The sequence below is a fragment of the Camarhynchus parvulus genome, chromosome 3, assembly GCF_901933205.1.
Source record: "Camarhynchus parvulus chromosome 3, STF_HiC, whole genome shotgun sequence".
NCBI lineage: Eukaryota > Metazoa > Chordata > Aves > Passeriformes > Thraupidae > Camarhynchus > Camarhynchus parvulus.
Window position 1 is genome coordinate 30,897,054 of NC_044573.1, and position 18,335 is coordinate 30,915,388.

Consider the following 18,335-nt stretch of genomic DNA (forward strand, 5'->3'; position numbering starts at 1 on the left):
AGCTTGAATCTGAATCAGACACTCTCTGGAGGTGCCCATCAGCCTTCAAAGTGAGCTGAGGCTCACTGTAACACATATTTTGGCCTTTCAGGACAACTGCCAGACCTTGTTCCTAGGTTCTAGTCCAAAACCGAGTCACATCCTGCCTTTAGTTCAGCTCTCAACTGAGAAATACCCATGAAATAATTTTATTATACATCAGCACCTGGTTATCTCATTCCCGCTGAGGAGGACTTTACTCCACTAATGAGCCCATGACTTGGATGGGCTGCTCAAGGACTGCAGCTGCTTCCTAGGAAGAAACGCTTACAGGGTCTCTTTCTCAGCCCCTCACTGCTTTCCTTCTCAAGTGTGTGGCTGCTCATGAAGGGGCTGCCTCTGCCCACCACTGCTCAGAGCCCACCTGACACCTGAGGTCAATGCCACCTGCAGGCTGAGGGGCTTTCTGTTCCCATACCTTGGAAGGGATGGAGCAATAGGGTCTGCAGAGGTGAAGGTGCTCTCCTTGCTCTCATAGAGGATTAGTGAGCCTAGGAACAAGAGGTCTAAAGCCTCTCTATAGACAAAAGTATGCTCTGCAACATCAAACATCAAGGTCTCACGCTGTAGCAGATCATGTTCCTCAAGCACAGCAGGGTCACAACAGTTACCCCTACACCAGCTCCACTCCCAGAGCCCAATTCCACCGCATTCTCACTTAGGCTGCTGATTGCAGATGGTGCAGCAGGTATTTATCACTCTCACCATTGAAGAATTCCCTGGCATGGGATGAGTTCAGCACCAGCATAAACTAGACCATGTACCTGTACCTTGCACTGTGAAGCAGAGATCTTGGTCTCACAAGCTTTAGGGATATTACCCACTGCCACATCAGACCCTGCCCCTACTATTTCCCATGTTATCTGTGTGATCTGTCAGGGAGCAGAAGCCATGTGAGGACATCCTTAAGTGTGAGCACCAGGTTCCCCTCAGACAGGAGATGAAATATTCACTCTGACATATTAAAATAAACCAACCCCTCCTTCTTTGGAGCCGGATTGTGAATATGTAGGGTGTGTGTAGTCAGATGAATGTCATTGCAAGATAAGAACATCCCTCACAATCACGCAGTGTCAAGAGCCCAGCGAATGCCAGTTCCTGATCACCGTCACATCAGTACAGTGCAGAACAACAACTGCTCTCTTTGCTGCTGCCACATCGTGATTTTGCAGAACCTCAACAATCATCCCTGATCAGTCTCTGGGACTGTCCACAAGGAATGACTCTTTGTTTTCTCTTTGTCCATGGCCATACCTTTAACCCTGGTGACTCCAGGTATAAACATGCAGGGAAGGAGTGGAACTAAAGCTACCCAGTAAGACAAATCTGCCTAACAAAATGTTACTGGAGGCATACAAAGAGAAAGCCTGTGGCTGAAACCTTTATAAAGTTTTAGTATAACTAAGCAGAGCAAAGAGTGATACTATGGGCATTTCTTCCCTGGGATGAGGTGGGCACAGTGGGAACCTACTGAGCTCTTCAGTTTTCCCAGCATTTTCCCTTTTGTAGTCTGTACAACCCAACCTCGGGCAGACTCAGATGAATACAGAAATTACAACAAAGAGCAAAAGCTGTCAAAGTAAACTGAATTACATCTGACAGAGAGTCCTATTTTCCATCCTGCTTTGCATGCTCATTTATAGGTAGGGGACAATACCTTTCCTTTCATACGAGTATAAATAAATGTACAGTGCCAGACACAGCCACTGTGACTGAGCAACAGGGGAGGACATTCAGCCCTTTCAAACCATGGAAGCAGACAGAGGAAAAGGGACAGTTTGACAACATATGGAAGGCTGTCAGCTGCTCTCTCAAACTGGGAAAGACTCAGCTTTTCCAGTGTAGGTTTAGATCCAAGAGAAGTATTTATTTTAAAAGATAACAAAGGATTGACACATGTACTGTCAATAATAAGATGATAACAAGCAAGGCCATGCAAGAGGAAGATCTCACCCATTACCCACGTAGCTTCAGGGAGTGTCTCATCCCAATCCAACACCTGCCCAGGTATTTAAGCAATGACTTCAACAGAGATCAGAACTGTGCAAACATTTCCTACCTGAGCTGGGGCAGCACAATCAGACCTAGGGGTGGAATGGAAAGCATAGACTTTGTTTGGTCCACTGTGGTAGTGGAGTTGGAGAGCAGCAGCCTGCAACCAGCTTTTGCCCAGCCAGTTTGGGTATGCAGAGCAGTTGGATGCTGGCAAGGACCCCCAGCAGACACTGCCTTCCCCTGCAGGAACCTGGCCTCCATCGAGTGCTTCCTGCCTCTAAGCTGTGGCTCTGCTTCTGCTGTCCTGCAAGCCACAAAGACAAGAAGCACACTTGGACAGTCTGCTATGGCCACTTGTGCTGGAGTCTGACAGGTGTCCTTAGCATCTAAAATGAAGCAGGAACCCCACTAGGTATCCCATAAAAGACTTTCTAAAGAAGTCTCTTTAGAAAACAAATCTAATGTTGCTAAGACTCTGCTTTTTCTTCTTCTACAGCTGAAGACAAAAAACACTGGCACAACAAGGAGCAAGGGAAGAAAGGCAGGAAAACAGGAGAGATGTGTCCTGGTCCAGGCAGGAGCTGGAGAAATGTCTTAAGGAGAAGTCAGCAGACTGGTACTGGGAATATAGGAATATAATGGAATATAATTACTATTGCGGAGGCCCTGTACGACACTGAGACACACATTTCCTCTGTGACACACAGGGAAAAATTTCAACTGCCTGTGCTCCAGTTCTCTTTCTGGAAATGGGATTGTCTGGTGTTCATTGTTCTACTCATGGCTCATAAGGACCAGTCCCAGTGGCATTCAGATCCTTGCCCAGGTGTTCTCAACACAAGGACTGGTTGATCCAGCCCTCAGGAGAGGAATATCCCAGCACGCTGTGGCAGCTAGTAGGCTGTTTTGAACCAGCCTTCACTCCCTGAAAAGAGAGCCTCTATCATGCTCAGTATTCCTGGGGCTGGCCTGGGGGAAGAGACGAGTACAGCAGGGATGGATGGGCTGTTGCCTGCAGCTCCTCTGGTGAGATCCTGTTGCAGTTGTTACCTTGGCAGTCAGAGGTGTTATCTGACGGGGTGGGACTCTCTCACCCCGCTTGTCACTTCTGGTGGTGGATGTGAGCAGCCTGACAACCCTAGGCTTCTCTCCCATTAGGCTCAAAGTGTTGGGTTGTGACTCCTAGTGTGCCAGATAAAAGCACTCTAGAAAATTTGTTCCATATAACTGGAAAACTGTTCACTATAAAGCTTCTGTTTCTCAGAGACTCCTCAACACCTCTCTCATTGAGAGCCCCAAGCAACGGGGTCCCCAAGAAACCCTAATTTTCTGCTGCAGCTCTGGTTAAACACCCACCCGGCTGCCAAAGAGCCCATCACAAATCAGGAAGATTCAGCTGGTCCTGGGCAACCCCCTTGCCAGCACTCAGGCACCTCTTTCCTCATTGCTGCAAAGCAAATACAGTTGAAAAAACATGGGTAGGCATGGGAGAGGGAATGAGGGCTTCTACTGGGCAGGCGATAAAGCAGGACACAAAGGGAGGACTCAGGCAGGAATTGTCAGAGCAGATGCTCTGCTAGTGCAAATCAAGGTGGCCTCATTGACTTTGCCTTGCCCTGGCTGGGTTACGCCTCCTGTGCCATGTTTCCTGAAATAGGGATCTGCATGTCTGGCTCAATGACAGCAGGCTGTCCTAGCAGTGTTTAGAAGCTATGTAAGTGGAAAGCATTTTTACACAAGCTAATTTGACATATAATATTTCAGGAACTTACAATTTATTTTTATCGTTTGTTAAAAAAAAAAAATTAAAAAAATAAAAGCCTGGCAGAACAAGAAAATAAAGGTGAAAAAAAAAAAAGAAGACTGAGCAAATAATAACATGTGTGGGTGGGTTGGTATGTAATACCCCAACCACAGGGCTACAGCAACATTTGGTCCCATTGACCTTTTTGCTTAAATTAAGGTAATTACTCAGCTACTGACAATAGGCTGCTGTGTTACGTCTGTGGATTTGCACACAGAGAGGGACATGACAAATAATTTGACACATGCCAGTGACTTCAGACTTGATCCAAAGTCTAAGCACATATTGTCTTCTTATGAGAAAAATTATTAAACCTTGATTAAACTCCAAGATCCTTAAAGATGGAAATGTGGAAAGGTGAAAAGAGATGATAGATAGATAGATAGATAGATAGATAGATAGATAGATAGATTAGATAGATAATAGATAAACTCTATGTACCTTAAAATAGATCTAGTCGAGTAATTTCTGCTGTAATCTCTGTCTGAGGGTAATGGACTTTAAACTCAGCAGGTTTTATATCCCATGGGGTTTTTCCCCTTAACGTTTCTACTAGGAAAATCAAACCTGTATATTTTAAACCAGATAATTCAGTGTGACTGACTATAAGTTCTGTTGTTAACCTGGCCCAAAATACTCTCAAGTGCATTTGCATACTGTGATGCAATGTCTCCTAAGTGTTTGCATTTCTTTCCCATAATATAACAATTTGCTGGTTCACATGAGGAAATGGGGCTACCATTCAACCTGGCTTGTGTGCCCCCATACAAATATTCTTTGTAATACTGAAGGGACACAAAAGAAAGCAATTTCTGCTAAAGTGAATGAAATGACTCAGTACATTGCCACCTTGAAAAGTCAAATAGCCCATTCCCCTTAGAAATGTCAACAGAAGCAATTTACAGATATAAATGCTTTAGACCTTTTCATTCAAATACCCCTCTGTTTTTCAAAGGTACAGTCCCATAAAACGAATGCTGAGTCATCTATTTCATTAAATACAAATTCTCATTTTTATTCTGCTTTCTTTCTGCATAACAGCAAGCACACACACACAGAAAAAGGTAATCTTTTTCTAGCTCAAGTTATTAAGTTATAGAGCGGATTTGCTATTATGTAAAATAAATGATGTCTCTGACATAGAGAACTCATAACTTACACGCTTACACTGTGTTGACAACCTTTAAATGAATCTTAGAAACTTTTGCTGCTTGAGGTTGAATATTGCATCTGTGCAGTGTTACTGCTTGCATGGCTCATTGAATGCTGCTAAAACAAATTTTCTTTTTACAATGAATGAAACAACTGGGATGAGGCAGAGAAGACCTCAGGTCATAAGGTTTGCAGAATGAAAAAACGATATTAAACTTTGGATTTTAGTACTCTGGAGAGCAAGCCCTGGGAGTTCACTTGCCAAGCACCAAGGGTGACCCCTGAAGCCAGGCTGCCTGTGAATGCTTCTGGTGCTGAGCCATCTGGTCCCAAGGCTCCGTTCATGTTTGCAGTTCCCCACGGTAATTTGCACACCCACAATTGGATAGCTCTTGGGAAAATAAGGCTATTTTTATAAAGATTTGAGAGTTCATTACTCTTCTCCTTAAGGGTTAAGAGCACCTTCAAATTCAAACCAGGTATTTGGAAATATGCACAAGCTCTGGTGCTGTTTAGACTGAAGGGTGGTTTACCTAAACCCCTAATTTTGATCCCAGTGAGGAATAGGCCTGATGTCATTTGTTCTCCATGGAACAACAGATAACACCAGGGAGAAGCAGAAACTGGAAGGACACCTACAAACCTGAAGGTGAGAAAATGCAGAAAACATTGATGCCCCAAGCGGACAAGTGGAACACTGAATGTAGATGAGGCAGGAAGGCGTTTATCCCAGATGAGGCATTTATGTCTTGCTCACGGTGTTTTCGTAAGTCTTATCATCCAGATCCTCAGCTGAGGGATATTTTGGGCCAAACCCTCAGCTGGTGTGAAGCAGTGCATTTGCATGTCACAAGCCTTAATTTAGCAACAGAAGGGTCACAGAAACCAGAAAATGAGTCCTTCCCTTCAGATTGATTTATTGGACTTCAGCTACCCTTCAGCGACATTTCCCCTAACTTATTTCTGGATGTCCACCGCCTTTTTAGTCCATCAAAGGCTACGAGACAAAATACATGGTCTAAACTGGTAAATCCACGCACTATCACTGCTGTAGCCCCAGCTGATTGCCTGCTCTTCAAAAACTCATCCCAGAAATACCTGTGGGACTCTCATTTCCATGATGGTTCTGACGGTCTCACCTAAAACTGCAGAAGGCAATGAGACTCTGTTGCCACAAAAGTGCCTCCAGCTCTCCCTCTCAATGCCACCAGACTGAGCACAGCAAGCAGAAGAATCCAACAAAACAAAGCCAAACAGCTTCCAGCTGTTATTTTAAGCCAGGAGAGGGCTTGGAGGGAGGGAGCAGGGGGAATGAACCACTCGGCAAATGCTGGGAAAGCATTCAGTTTTGGCTGATGGCCTCTTGTGGCTGTGGTTTCCACAATGTCTCTGTGTTCTATCTGTGTCAGGATGGAACCAGCCTCCTGAAATAGACTGAACAAGCTAGACTAGAGCTATTTTAATACCTAGAGCTTGTTCCCTTTAGATTTTTTGAGTGAGGGGATGGAGTGGAAAAGGAGAGACAACAAGTAAGGGTGATGTTATTTTAACACATGCAAAGGAGCTGTCAGAGCGTAGCAGTTTAGCTGTCTCAGCACACGCCCCCATCCGCCCCATCGTTACTACGTGCACGGATGCACAGCCTGAGGTAGCACCTGCATAGGCCAGAATTAGCTGGGATTGTGGATGCACACGCACACATCTCCTTGGAAAAGCGTCACAGTTTCTTTCGTGTCACACCAAGAGGGAAAAATGAGCTCATGTCTCCAGGCATGTGACGTGCAAGCTGCTCATGGTGGGCCTTTCTTACCCAAAATAGACACAGATCACTCCCCCATCATGCTGCTGTTATAGCTTGGTCACCACGGTCCTGCTCTGGAGAGCAGCTCCTTCCCAGCATCAGATGTTGGAAAGCTGGGAAGGGATAGTAGGATAGTGTGTAAAGCAAAGTCTCAAGAACACCACGTGGCTTTTTACACTTGCAGCCAGTTCTGATACTATCTTTTGCTGTGTGCTAAGGGGATAGGCTTTCAGAAACTTCATCAACAGAAGCAATACAATCCAATATTTTCCCCAGGCCTGCCTGTGTACTTGTTTCATAATAGCTCAAACAACAATTTCCTCTTAGCTTTTCTCTGATTTTGCAGCAACAAATTGTATGTCTTGAAAATGTCCTCTCAGGTTGCCAGTGTTGCCCTTTTAAAGATCAGTGCAGGAGGAGATTTTAATATCTAGAATATTTTCCTACATTTTTAAAAATCAGCTCAACGTTAAATTTGTCTTGGATTACATTGTATTGCTCATGATGTACTGTTCTGAGGGCTCAGCCCCTCCATGGCAATCATGAACTGTGTTATCCTGATTTATACTGGGCCACTGTGACCTGGTATGATGCTAGAGAACAGCATATCAGTTGTATCCCTGAAACATGACAGCTCTACTTGCATTAGCAGATGAGAGAAAAGCCATACAGCACCTCATATCACCTGCAGATTGGTCAGAGAACAACTTGCTCCAAGGAAGACATTCCTCAGAAGTTGATGAAGCCCCTTTGGCAGCCTCTTTCTACTGCTAAAGTCCTAGCAAAAATCTTTTGCTCCCCAGTATCTGGATTGCTCAATGTCTTTGCACACCCTCTGTGTTGAAGTAAGGTCTGAATCCCTTGTGACTCCCCCACATTACAGCAAAATCACCTAAAAACCCATGTGAGGCCTTCTGTTGCTTTCTTCAAGGTTAACTCTTAATTTTTTTGCCCTTGCAACCAGACCTCCTCAACACAGTCAGCCGATGAGGTCATCCTCTCTATCAGATAGAAGGAGCTAAAAACATGACACAGGAGATGTCAGCTCCATTGGCTGCTCATCTCAGTACCTGCAGCCAAAACAGAAAGCTTACTCAGGCTGCCAAATAAAAATACCTCTTGTGGGCACATTCCTTGCAGAGTACACAAGAAAGCAAGCTGAGAAGACAGCAAGGGAGGACAGCAAGAAGTGTCAGACAGAAACAAGAATGAACAGACAGCGAGGAGGGAGAGAGAAAGAGAAGAGTGGCTGGGAGGGGGGAAAAAACCACAGGTGAAGACCTATGAAGATAGACAAGGAGCCAAATGAGACGGGGCACACTGATTTCATTAGCAGTAAATGTCATGGCAGACAACACAACTGTATGATACAGTGCTTTCTTAGGCACGCACAGTAAAACCCTAGCCCTGTTGAAGACTATGGCCAAAATCCCATTGACTTCAGTAATGCCAGGACAAATGGAGCTGCCCCACGCCTTCCAGCAACCAGCTCTGGCCACAGTCAAAATCCCTCCTGCAATCTGACCCCAGTTCTCCAGTTTCACCTATCACACTGCCAGAACCAGACTCAAAGGGGCAGGCAGAGGATAGCAACGCACAAATGGCCAATTTGTGTTTTTCCTATTTTCCATATGTGGCAACAAGCAAAACAGGCAGTTAGGGGCAGAATTTAGCCCCTGCAGCCTAATGCCTTTCAGAATGGTCTTCAGTCCCAGCAGAATTTCCATCTCAATGTCACTGCCTAGGAAAAAGGAGCAACTCCTAACTACTACAAAGGGTAGCTATAAGGTTCCAGTTTGCTCAGAGCTTCATGCAAAATCACTGAAAATGTTTCCACTACCTTTGGAAAGCAAAGTGTGCAATGATGTTAGACTGCGTAGAGTTGCAAACGTATTGCAGCCAGCAGAACAAGCTCTGGCAACAGGGTGGACTGCAAGACCTTGCCCTGTCGTCTTTGTCACCATGGTTTGAGGATGCAAACCTGTGCAATGTGGCAATGCATAAAACTTTAAACGTTCTATGCATTTTTCCAGGCTCCTGGCAGTGTGGATCCTCCACCATAGGACAAGCTGTCCCCAGGAGATCTTGGCCTTTCTTCCCTGGACTCCCACATTACATCCAACCAAGTCAGAGGTCAGAGTCATTAACTTCAAAGTGTCCCAGTGCAAAGGCTGGGATAACAGAAGGACCAGCTATCACTTGAGATTAACATCATGGCTGACAGCTTGACTTCTTCAGCATTTGGGAAATCTCAACTGCAAGATGAACCTTCCTCTAGCTGGTTGGAAGAGATATGGGTTCATGCATGAAGTGTGAGCTTCTACAAGAAGTCACCACGTGCTTTCTACTCCAAGTGTGAGGATATTTCTACAAAGGGACAAATGAAAAGTGAAAGGAAAAATAACACTCCCCAACTTCAGCATAGCAAGACATTCCACCTTTCCTTTGACAACCATACATGTCCTCATGCTGCTCAGGATTTCGGAAACAGGATAAAGTGATTGTAAGGATCCCTCCACAAAACTAGCTCAAAGCTTCTCAAGCTGGGTGGGGAAATAGGAATTTGTTTCCCTGAAACAAACTGGACAAACAAATGGATGAGAGGAGTTCACCTTGCTGCTCTTTCTGCATCTGGAATGCTGGGGCATACGTTCTTCCCAACTCTTCTCAACAGCTGCCCACCCCAGCATCCCAAATCTACCCTGAGCAACAACGAACATCAACCAGAGTTTCTGTGCTGTGGCACTAACAAAGTATGCAGGGGCTTAGGATACTTTTGGTGCCTCTGCAAACCAGAGGCCCCAAGTGTTTGTCTGTTTTGTCAATGTTTAGTGTGAGTCATGTTAGGGGAAGGGAAGGGAGGGGAAGGGAGGGGAAGGGAAGGGAAGGGTTAGGGGTATATAACAGTGCAGGATGAAGCACTGCTTCATTCCCATGTGGCTCAGGCACTTCTGTTTCAGTGGATGCACGTGCACTCACATCCAGTGATCTGTTGACTCAAATGCTGTCATGGACATAAGCAGCATAAACTTAGCCTGAGCACGAGCAGCTGTCACCTTGTGAGACGCATGTGCTCAGAACTAGGTGCGTGTCACTTCTGTAACGCTGGAGGATATGTCTTTGACTTGGCCATAAAAGGAAGGAGGGGGGATGGACCTAGGGAAGATATGGACACTGCAGCAGGTACTGGAAATTGTTCTTGGCTCCTAGCAGCATTGTTTGATCTGTTCAGTGGGTCATGTGCCAGCCAGCCGACTTGCTACGTGTGTTTAGACAGCTCCTGCATGTCTGAATTCTCCTGGCCAGCTGGTGCTTTAACTCCTTCAGCTGCCCTTACTGCCAGGAGTCAGGCAGTATGGGAAACAGCAAAATAAAACCCAGCATGGTTGAAAATAGCACAGGGTTTGAGTAAAGTGAAGACGGGGCTCGGAGTTACAAAGGAAATGGAGAATTCGGTGGGACCCTTGAATTAATGATTGCTGTAGGTAAAAGAACATGATCATCATCCTCCTGAGATGTGTTTCCTAACGCGTTTAATAGAAAATTAACCAGGAGAGCCTCTGCTCTCTCAAGCTTTGAAATCCTGCCATGGAAACCTGTTGCAGAAAATGAGGACACAAAAGCAGCAGCAGCACAACCTGGTATCAAGAATAACTGTCAGAGACAGGTGCATACACTCGTCCTGCCATGCCTCTTCAGTTGCATGCCCCCTCACAAAAACAAATACTAAGACTAGAAAGCCTGTAAAAGTGACACTGTTCGCTGAAGTTCATGATAAACCTGTGATCCTGAACTCCTCCCCTCCTTGCCCCACCACCACCTGACAGCTTTTAAAGAACAGTCTCTGTATTAGTGCTGCAGATCCCCTTTAAAACAGGCTCAAATGTGAACCCAGGCAGAGCACTGCCTGAAGAAAGTTTCTAGACCTCCTACCTCTCTGTGAGTCCTTTCTTTAAAAATACTCACTAACAGATTTGGGGTTTTGATATGGCTTTTTGCCCCTGTTACACACTGAAGCCCTTATACCAGTAACCCCTCTCTCTTATACCAGTAACCCCTCATCCTCTTCTGCTGTGCTGATCCAAATTCTCAGGTCACCGGTAGCGATCCAGACTCATTCCCTGGGGTTTATTCCAGCCTGTCGGCAGCACTGCTAAAAGCTGAGTGCACTGTCCTATTTCCCACCCCTTCACCCAGGGTGACAGGCTGTCTGTGAGGTGTTCTGTGACATCTCACACTTCAGGCATTGTATTGGTGTTTGTCGTGTTGCAGCATGAGGAGACCCAGCTGGCATCCTGGGAATTTCAAACAGCATCCATGAAGGATGCTTTATTCTGCTCTTGGATTCTCCTGCACTGGTGATATGTTGTACTTTTGTGCAGTCCAATAAAAGCAAGGGCAGAATCTCAATCATGTCAAATGAGCTGGGGAAATCCCACAGAGAATGGGAATGAAGGAGGGGTAGGGACACCCTTCCACTCAGCAAACAGACCTGGGGCCACCGTGACCACGCAGTGTCTGGAGACCATCCATAACATAAGGAAACCATTACAAACTACTTTGATGGTGAAATGGCAACACATTCCCACTGGCGTTTTCACAAGCTAAATGGTTCTTGCATTGCTGACAAGCAGGCAATTTCCATCCATCCTGCCACTGAAGTCAGGAGAATCACACTGATGCAGAAATTGCAACAGTTGAGAGCAGAATAAGCTGCAATTTTCCAGCAACAGTGAGAAACAGTGAGCTGCCTTTTATTAGCTCAACCATGAGTCCCAGGGAGACAGGCTGTCTTCCTCACTCCTGTTCCATGGACCCACCAAGAAGGTTACTCAGGCTGTCAGACAGAATCGGGATCAGGCTAATGATGGAGGAGGTCATGGTCTGGTTCCTGTGATGGCTACTCTCTCTTCAAGAGGAGATGTGTTAGTATGTGCAACTGGCCTGGAAAGAAATGACATGTAACCCCCCACTTCCATTTGCATTTGTCTACTTGGGATAGAATATGCAGCTAGTGCTACCCTTGACAAAAGTCTCAAGCAGGGATGCCACAACATATCCTTGACTTGTTTCTCTGCACTTCTCTCTGCCCCAGAAGGCTGGAAACTTGCCAGGGGGCCTTGCAGAATCTAGGTCTTGTTTGCTCTTAGCTGACTTTATACCATTTTACAACAGCAGGTGCAAATGCCAAGTAGCAGCTCAGCCCCCAGTTAACAGGATCAGTGAGCACTGTTGGCTCCATTGGGGTGCAAGATTAGTATCCAACCCACTAGCTGGGGGTTCTTTTGAATAGGGATGAAGAAACAGGCATCAGTGCCACCTTCATCATGGCAGAGACAAGCACCAATAGATTCTTTGGGCACCTGTCACCTCCAGACCAGCTCTCTCTGTCACTAGGTCTGCTATCAAAGGCAATGCTATGTCCTCCCCAAAACACTTGTCTCCAAAAGTAGATCCTGGCTGCTAGGTACACAGCTATGAGCAGAAGTCCTGTCAACTTTGAGAAGCAGCCTTTTCCATTGTATCTTTTTGAAATTATAGATGTCTTCATGGAATCTTCTGCCTGTAGAGAATAGTACTGAACTTCTCTAGGACTGAAAGCATCACAAGACAATGAGGGGATCAGGCATGGGTTTATGAAAGTCAGCTCCTGCTTGACCATCCTGACCTTCTGTGACAGGGTGATCCTCTTAGTGGATGAGGGGAAGGCAATGGATGTATCTACCTGGACTTAACTAAAGACTTTTGTACCAATTCCCACAGCATTCTCCAGGAGAAACTGGCTGCTCATGGCCTGGATTGGTGCACTCTTCACTGGGCAAAGAACTGTCTGGATGGCCAAGACCAAACAGTGATGAATGGAGGTGATGAATGATGGTGGTGAACGGAGTCACACCCAGCTGGTGGCTGGTCACAAGTGCTGTTCCCCAGGGCTCATTGCTGAGGACAGCTCTGTTTAATATTTACTGATGGTCTGGATGAGAGGACTGGGGGCACCCTCAGTCAGTTTGCAGACACACCAGTTTGGGTTGGAGTATCAATCTGCTGGGGCATAGGAAAGCCCTGCAGAGGGATCTGGACAGGCGGGATCAATGGGCTGAGACCGACTGTAGGAGGGTCAACAACGTAAAGTTCTGGGTCGTGCCCTTGGGTCACAACAACCCCTTGCAGCACTGCAGGCTGGGGCAGAGTGGCTGGAAAGCTGCCCAGCAGAAAAGGACCTGGGAGTGCTGGTTTACAGCAACTCAACATGAGCCAGGGTGTGTCCGGGGGCCAAGGAGACCGATGGAATCCTGGCCTGTACCAGCAGTGGTGCGGCCAGCAGGACCAGGACAGGGATTGTCCCCATTCTGCTGCACAAGTCTTATGAGGAGCAGCTGAGGGAGCTGGAGGTGTTTAATCTGGAGAAAAGGAGGTTCAGAGGGGACTTTATCGCTGTCTACAATTATCTGAAAGGAGGTTGTAACCACATGGATGTTGGTCTCTTCTCCCAGGTAACAACTTACAGGATGAGACGAAACAGCCTCCAGTTGTGCCTGAAGAGGTATGGATTCAATATTTAGAATGGAAATTTCTTCACCAAAAAGGTGAAGAAATGCTTCACCAATTCTCAAGCATTGCCCAGGAAAGAGGTTGAGTCACCATCCCTGAGAATTCTGAGTATCTGAGAACAGCGCAGATCAGTGGAAAGAAACTTTTACATCCAGTCCTCTGTTGTGGCGACCAACCATGACACAAAAATGTACTCAAAAGCACCTTTGTAAATCAGGCTGTCAGGTGCAATCTATCTAAGTACCTTCCTGGAGAGGGGACTGCACAAGCCACTTCACCATCAGCATAGCAGCAGAGCAAATCAGACATCTATCTTCAGTAACCAAGATGGATTTGTGGCATTAGGACATCAGCACTGATCTCAGTAAGTTTCTGGGTAAATATCTGAAGCATCACATTGGGTCTGATTTTACCACTGATAAATTGCTCTTACAAAATTTTAGCTTTAAAAGCGAGAGAAACTTCTATCCTCATTAAGTTTTCATGATCTGGACCCATGTGCTACTTTTAGAAGAGACAAGAACTGTTCCCTTGCTCAAGTTTTCTACTGTCCACACATGCCAATATTTTTTTTTTTTTTTGAGAGAGGCAAAGGGGCGGACAACTCGACATCAAGATCTGAGAATTTGTCTACCTTATCAAAATCACTTTAGGCTTGAAAAAATTACCCTTCTTTGCAGCCTGAAAGGAATTCCAGAGCAAAATAAAATAAAATATTTTAAATGCCTATTTGTATTGTTGCATTGCTCTGTTTAACTGCTCTGGCAAACCTGATGTTGGTTATAAATTTCCTCCCTGTGCCAAGTCAACCCAGCAATAATTAAACGTCCATGCACCTGAGTTACTCTGGTCCCTTGGCCTCCTGGCAGCTGTTATTCTTTTATTCTTTCCTACTTATGCCTGTGGCTGTCTGTGTGGTGCTTTGAATCTGGTGCATGTTCACAGAGGGCTGCAGCCTGTCAGGAAGACACCTGGCCACATGCACGCTTCTCACCCATATGCCACCAACCCACGGTACCCCTGGGATGAGTATCCCAGCAGTCAGGGCATATCTTCCCTGCTGGCTCTGTCTTGTCCTTTCCCACACCTGAACCCTCTCCACTCCAACCCACCTGACCTCCCGGCTGCCCATACCCAGACCTAAGTGAATGTTCAGGTGAACACTTGGATCCAAGCCAGCAAAGCCATTGCTATGTTCTTATGTGCTGTGTATGATCCAATAGGTCTTTTTGTTCTTTTATGTGAACATAAGTTCACCAGAAACTCAAATACATCTAACTTGTTGAGCGATGACAGATCTCCCAAGACAAAATGCCTTCTGCCCTGAATGCTGCGCACCGTGGCCCTGGATTGTATGTTTGTGATTGTATGTTTGTCGAGACCACACGTGGCCCTATGACTTCATCATCAAGAATATTCCCAAGCATGAGGGCAAACTATTGCATTTGAGGAATGACAAAAGACCCACAGCACTCCACAAACACCAGCACTGCTGGGAACCCCAGCAGCCAAGCAGATCAGCATGCTCCCTGCCCCAAATGGCCCAGCATGCCTACAACACCATCCAGAACATGTGAGCAGCTCCACGTGTGTGCACCTGTGCCCTATGGACTCTGTCTGGAAGCCCTGCACAGCCCCATGATCTGCCTGCCTTGGAGGAGGTGGTGCTCAGGGAGCCACGCATGTGAAGCAAGTATCTGTCACCATGAGGCACCTTCTGCCCGAAGGTGTCACAGCAGATTGGAAAGGTCCACCATCCTCCTCACTTATCTCTTATGGTGAGCCTGAGTCAGTGACAGAGGTGATGTGGGTGCCCCATGTTACTCAGCAGCAGCTGGCTCCCTAATGGGCATGACAACAACCAGAACAGTGGTGTGCAGAGCCCCTGGGGAATATACCCAGGCCTCCTTCATCCCTACAGTAAAGATAACTTCTGCCTGCAGACAGTGTCGTGTCGAGCACAGGGATCTCTGTGTCCTGTGTCTGCACTCTGCATGAAGGAGACGCAGCATGGCTTCAGCTTGAGGTCCTGAAAGCTTCAAGACTCATACCAGCTAGTGCCAAATACTTTGTGAAAACCAAACCCCAGGGTAGGATTTGGGGTGTGAACAGGTTTTGAAAATTCTTGCTACATACTAGTGTGGGTTTTGTTTGGTAGATAAATTCATACACAAGGAAAATGGTCCCATCTGTCGCCTTCAGACAGTAACAACTGCCCAATGTCCTCTTGGAAAGTTCTCAAAAGTGATGCTATTATGGGTGGGATACAAGTCTCCAGAGATGAGTTCTGAACTCCTTTCATTCCTGACTAGGTACATCTTTCAGAACAAAGCTAATTCTAATTTTTCTCTAGACAAAACTAGCAGTCATTCTGGAATAGAAGTTTGTTTCATGTCAGTGGAGAGGGAAGCAAAGTCTGGCCTTTGTGTTGACCTGTGTCATACCTTTGTGGCTGCATGTCACCAATGCTACAGACTGGCAGGTCTGTCAGTCTTGCACCCTGTATTCTGGTTCTCAGCTGCATCTCCTTCGCCTCCAGCCCACGCAGGATGTGCAGCTGCTGTGATGTCCTTTCTAATAACAGAGCATGCCCAAAGCTCGTCAACAATCCCTCGAGATCAAGTGATGATGTAATGTTGAGTATCTGCAGAAAGGGAGTGTGGCAAGCCTGTAGGTGCCCTAAGGACTGCACACACCCTTGGACAGGCTCGCCTCAGGGCACAGTGCAGTGCACTTGCCATCTCCAGTGTGTGCTGTTAGGTCCACCTACTCTGCCTGGGTTTTGTGTGGTTGAGTGACTTTGAGTTTCTTTCACAGCTCAGGATGTTTCCCTCTGCTGGTATGTTGTTAGAAGGGTCAGGCATTAATTTGTGTGGTTTTATAATTGATGTGCCTGCACCTGAAGGTCACAGCAACAATTTACACCAGGAAAAATGGAACACTCAGAGGAAAGCCTTGCTCATTTTCTGCACCACAAGGGAAGTCTCTGGACCCTGCACATGACTCAGACATGGACCACAGCAACTGCAGGATTCTGGCATCAGCCTGGTGATTTTGCAGGGCTGCCTATTGTACTGTAATCACCTGCTCTCATGGGCAGCTGCACCAGCGTGACAGGTTTTCCTGCCTCTTCAAAACACAACGCTGGCCAATGGATACGGGCAGAACTTACTGTTTACACTTTTCTGCATGGCAGACATGTCCTGTTTTTCTGTGGGAAACTGCTGCCTGGGAGGAAGTGGTGACTTCCTTGCGTGTCCTGTGTGTTACCCTTTTATCCCATCTTCACTCTAAATCTCAGAACTGAGATTTTCCGACTGACCAAAAGGCTTTGAAATTCACGCTCTTCATGCAAGAACTGCAAGCTAAAACCCTCCTCAATGCTTCTAACACGCTTGGTTGCTTCAAAGCGTGCTTCAGAGTGGGGATTATATCCAACAGCAGTGACCAGAAAAGCCAGTGTTGGCAGTAGGCACGACCCCAAAGAATTGCTCCCTTCACCCAACTTTGACTAAAGCAGGTCCCAAGAAGAAGAAATCCTAACACATATGTGCAGTCCAGCAAACCTCAGTGCCAGGGGCTCACTGGACCTGGCTGTTTCCTTGTCAATCACTGAATTTGGGAGTGAGGCCCAAAGGAAGGCAGGTAAGTTCCATGGCAACTTTAGCCTCTCTCTGCTCACCAGGGTCAGCAGATTGACATGCTGCAGTGGGAGTACCACGAGCAAAGCAAGGAGCCTGTTAGCCCGCTGTCAAATACATGGTGGTAAATGAAATTACTCCAGTCCAAAAGCCAGCCTCATTTGCCTGAAGATTTTATTCTGATGCTAGAAAGCATGGTGCAGGAGATGGGAAGTTCCTCCACAGCCCTCAGGAAAGTCCTGTCTTCCCAGACTATATCCTGAGCTTCTTTGGGCCTGTATACCAGTGCACAGATTCACCACCTGAGTAAAGAAGTTGTAGAGCACGGTGCTTTAATAACACCAAGGACACACAAATGCATACAAAGTTTATGGGTGTCTTTCAGATGCTCAGGTGTTTTCCTGCACCAGGTGGAATGTGAAGAGGAAATCGGCAGTCCTCTGGGGACTGCACAGACAGGGAGGCTGTTTCACTCACTTGGCATCTGCAAGGACACAAAATGAGTGTGATAGTATCAATAGAGGCTCTAATTAATGTTTTATGTGACAGACAAAACCCCTCTGGAACTGAAAAGAGAGACCTGGAAACTCCAAATGGCAAGGGTGATACAGGGTGGCGGCTGGAGAGAGAAAAATCCAGTCGACTGTAGACCTGATTTGTACAAGAATTGCACACATCCACTACCTGTCTCCAGCCAAGGAATGTGAGATTGTATGGTCTGCCTGGCTCACCCAGCCTGGTTCTTAGTTCTCACAGGCACCACATTTCAGGAATATATTGAATTCCATCTTAAAAGGGGCTTGGTATTTGCCTGGAGTAGAAGTCTGTTTCAGAGCCCAGTTACTGAACACAACTCCTCCAGGGTTATGGCATGTTTGACAGAGGTCATGAGCCTCATTGGAAAAGTGATTGCAGAAGTGGAGCTTTGGCTAGAGGTTGGGTAACATCAGAAATATTGAGCCTCCTCCAAATTTCCCTCCAAATTTGCTGTCCTACCCTCACGCGCATCACCTTCTTGTCTTTTAAGATGGAAAAGGCAGCATGCATGCTTCAGTAGCTACCCAGTGTTTGTTTATTTTTTTATGACCCATTTGCCTTAAAATTATCTTGGTCTATTCCCAGTCTCCACAGATCAGCCTTAAAGTTACCATGTAAATCACAGCTCTCCTCATTCCATACACACAGACAGGGAGCAATGGAGAAGCTATAAAAAGAAATTTGGCACTTTTTCAGCTTATCATCTAAGTGTAATTGGTTGTTCTTTACACAAGAAAAAAGTTGACATCTTGCCTATATTATTTGCATGGAAGAGGTGAAGCTAGATGGGGTGTTATAGTGGAAAATTCCTGAA